Here is a 4,421-nt window from a genome sequence, read left to right as displayed (position 1 = left end):
TCTGAACTCCATTGTTTTGTTGTCATGTCGTCTTTACAGTCTAATGATAGGATGTACCTGAATGGGATTTTGTTTTTCACATAGATGGTTACATTGAAAGGATGCCTACACATGGACTTTTCTATGTGCATGAAATACCTCTGCATACTTCTTGCTAGACTCACAGGAGAAGAATCTTCAAGGATTGTTTAAACATGCCCATCTATATATTTATATACACATAAATAAATGCAGATACATAGGTATGTCTGTATCTAGATAATTTTCAGCTATAATCCAAAGAAATATTTTTTCCCAGCATGTTTTGATCTTGGGCACAAGGACAGCTACTGAAGTGGTAAGCTGCAGAACAGCAGATGTGTGATATCTCCCTGTGCCCCAGGAAAGCATGGAACCTTGGTGTCTCACAGCCTGTCTCAGCTTGAGGACCTTGCTCAGCTGAACACATTGCTTCTGCTATCACTGTGCTGAAAGGCTTTTAAACTCTTTGTTCACATCAGGCTTCAAGGAACAGATTGTTTCACTGTGTGTCTCTCATTTTTTCATTTTGGAGTTTATGCTAATGCCAGATCTTCATGACATATAAAATCACAGTTTCTTTTTGAGATGAAGGTGCTTGAGCCCCATTACCCTCAGACTGGCTTCTTTGCCTCTGTGTTTCACACTCTCTCAGCCCCAGATTTTCCTACAGATGAGAATTATATCCCTTGGAGGGACTGGAGTACAAAAGTGACACTGCTGGAAAAGGGTGTAAGCTCATAGCAAAATAGCTCTTTATGGGAGGGGAAAAAATGGGCTATAGTGGTTGTGATTAGGCTGGAAAACTAAGAAGACAGAGAAAAATTCAGCTGTGAGTGTCTGGCAAAATTTATCAGTGCAAATCAGACCATCTCAAATACATTCCTACTAACCTAGTGTGTACAGGTGGTGACTTTCCAGAAACAAAGAAACTAATTCCATAAGCCATAAGAATTCCATAAGAGGGTTTTTTTTCCCCCTGACTTGTTTAGGCTTCAAAAAGAAAGAATGTAATTTGAAATGGAGGGGAGTCAGACACGATGTGGCTAAATAATGTGACAGACACTTCTCTTCCTTCTTGTGCCTTTGAAACCCTACTCCAGCAAAGCACAAACTGTGAGAAGTGGATGGCCAGACATGGGCCTTGCTGCAGGGAAGTAGTGAAAACTAAGGCTGTAACCTATGATACCTCAGACCCAGGGGAGCAGTGGGGCCTTTGTTTCTGTTTTTAATCCCAACAAGACAATATTGCTCCTCTCCTTCCCAGCTGTGCTTTGTTTATGCTTCAGAATGAGAAAGGAGTTTAACTTTGCTGAACTCACCTTGCAGTTAGCATTTACCACAGAGAATTTCAACCTGTCTGAAATTACTCACATTATCCTAGGACACAGCAAAGAATTGTAAAGCCAGGCAAAGCATTGTGATAAAACATTGCTAGCAAGTTTTGTCAACTGATTTTTGAAGTCCAACAATTTTTTGAAGTCTTTTATCTGATTTGTTGTTGTACTGATAGTGATGCATTTTTATGACTTCTGTTCACCACTTACTGCTGATCCTTGTAAAGCTTTTCCATAGGTATTAAATCTCTAAATCACAATCACTAAAAAGTTGGTGATAGTAAATGACTTGTTTTCTTTTTTTCTAAACTCTCAACTCTTCTATAATTCTTAGGAGGAAGATCACTAATCAAGTTCTCCCTGTCACACATTGGACTTACAGCTTTGTAAAGAAAAAAGCTTAACCTGATGTTGTTTATTAATATCTTACTTTTTGCCAGAGATACATAACATCTTCTCCACACTTGACCCAGTTTGAATAGGCAGGCTATATGTCTTTTGAGTCTGTGGCTTGGATTATAAGAAAAAAATTAATTAGAATATGGCCTTTGTCTGAGAGAGGAACTGACACGCATTTATTAAAATCTATAATCCATCACAGTTGAAGATTATAGAAGATTTTTTTATGATTCTTATTTTTTTTCTAGATCAGACCCAATATGTGTGAGTAAAGAGATTATGTTAAGCACTTATGTTTTAAATAACTTGTCAGCATGCTAAGATGATGAATGTGATTACAAACATCTCTGCAAGAAACTTTGAATGACAGCTGATTCCTTGGATTACAATTTTAAAATGTCTGCAAAAAATTTAGGTTGAAAGGAACAGTTATGTCAAGATGGGATTTTAGAAAGGAGGATTCCTTTTTTGCTTTTGGTCCACAGATGCTTGATGAAAAAACATAACAGAATTATTGGTCAAAAAATTACTTTTAATATACAGCTATATGAAAGTGTAAATACATTAGCAGAAAGTAACTTCATGCTTGTTATTTGATATGTGAGGCAACAAGCCAGTTTTCCAGAAGAAAAGGCTAAATAAGTAGCACACGAGATGCTAATGTGGTGAAGTGCAGAAGTACAGTATCTGCTAATAAGGTTATGGAATATGGTTTGCAATTGGCCATAAAATCACAATTAACCTTTCTGGTATGTGCACCCCTAGAGATTAGGATATCAAAATTTTTTTCTATAATTTTTTAATAAGAAGAATACAAAATATTGCTGTCCTTGTTAGCCTAGATGTGCAAATGGAGTCTGTCAGCAAATCTGAGTGCTTTAGAAGAAATAATAAGGAACCCTCAGGACACTTGAGAAAGAAAATAATCCATTTTGCAAAGCACAACCATTACATACCTTTGTATGCACCAAAGTTTTGCCTGAACACTGTGAAAAACATGTATATGTAATTCTTTAAAAAAGTGCATCTTTTGGGGCAATGCACCCTCTGTTTACATTTTGAACTCCAGTCAACCCCCAAACTCTGCAATTTAAAATAGCTCTAGATCCTATTTGTTCACAGCACTTAACTCCATAAGGGATATATTGCATTTTTCCTTGCACTTAGGAGTTCTATCTCATTCCTGTTCTTCCTGAACTTCAGAATTACCAATATTGCAACCATGGCAAGAACCACAGGATTAAAAAAAAAAAAAAATGTAAAACCTGAATCTTTTAGCCCAGAAAAGTAGGTTCCCTCTGAATTATTTAATGAACTAATTATATCTTTGAACTAAAGAAATGAATATTTGTATCTGCAGGCACGTGGCTGGCACCCCTGGCCCAAGGCTGAGCTACCTGCCCAGATCCTGAGAAAGCTGCTGGAGAGAGCAGGGATGAGCAGCTGACAGGAGGAGTGCCATAAAGTCCTGTGGTGCTACACAGGTGGGAAGTTATGTAAGGGAAGGGCAAGCTCTGGTGGAGACCTTTGGGAAAGAAAAGCTTGTGAGTTAAGAAGTACCAGGGAACCTGATAACACCATTGTGGCTAAGATGATCTAAGCAGCAGCATCTGAGGTTTCACATTTGGGTATGGGGTAGCAAAGCTAAGACCCATGAAAATAATTAGGTAAGAACCTTTTTTACCTGAAAAGAAATAGACAAGGCTGGAGAAACAGGCACTAAGGAGAATAGGGAAGTAAAAGGCACAAGAACAAGGAGAGAAAAGGGTAAAAGGTGCTTGCATGTGTATGTGCTGGCTGCTGGCCAGTACCTTCACCCATTCATGCCCTGTGTCTGACCATGGCCTTCTGTCCTGCCCCCTTCTTAAATCCTAGCCCTATTCTCTGTGTCATGAATCCTGTTTCTACCATCCTGTGTGTCTCCCTGTGTGGAACATGTGCACTGCACATTCCCTGGCTGGACATTCCCCTGCACGTGGCCATTGGGAATGGCAGGGCAATCATCCTGCACGCAGCTCTGCTGGATCCTGAGTAAAATGGATTCAACACTACATAACCTCTGGGGCTGCACTGCTGTGGCTATAAACAGAAGTGGTTAAAGGTAAAAGAGAATTCAAGCACACTAATATTTTAACACAGTTTTATGAACCCCACTATGTTAGATGGTCTAGATGACCTTCAGTAGTCCCTTCCAATCTTACACCATCCCTGTGATTTGGTGATACATAGTTTTGTCTATATGATTATTTTTCTTGTAATAAAAGAGGGTAAGAGCATGAAAATGTTTCCCTCGCTAGCTATTTTGACATTCTGTGCCAGTCTATCTCCTTGTCTAGGACCTTCAGGCTCAATTCATGTATCAATAGTATGAGGATTCTTTAAAGATTCTGCTGTTTAGATTCCTCTAAATCTAAATTTATTTTGGCTTTGTTGCAGCTCCACCTATCCTCAGTCCCACACTGCTGAGGGGTCTAGATCTATCTGCTGACACAATGAACTCCCTTACACATGCCTATCTAGGAATCAGTCAACTAACATCTCACATCAGGCCTGTCTTTTGCCATGCTTAGTTTTCATCTCAGACAGGGTCCATTATTTTCTGTGCATTCTACTCCAGAACAGTATTTCTGCTTTCAAAATTTCTATATATATGCTATACAAAGTGAG

This window comes from Ammospiza caudacuta, chromosome 5 (genome assembly GCF_027887145.1).
Source record: "Ammospiza caudacuta isolate bAmmCau1 chromosome 5, bAmmCau1.pri, whole genome shotgun sequence".
NCBI lineage: Eukaryota > Metazoa > Chordata > Aves > Passeriformes > Passerellidae > Ammospiza > Ammospiza caudacuta.
The sequence above is the reverse complement of the archived record's forward strand: the minus strand, read 5'-3'. Positions refer to the sequence as shown.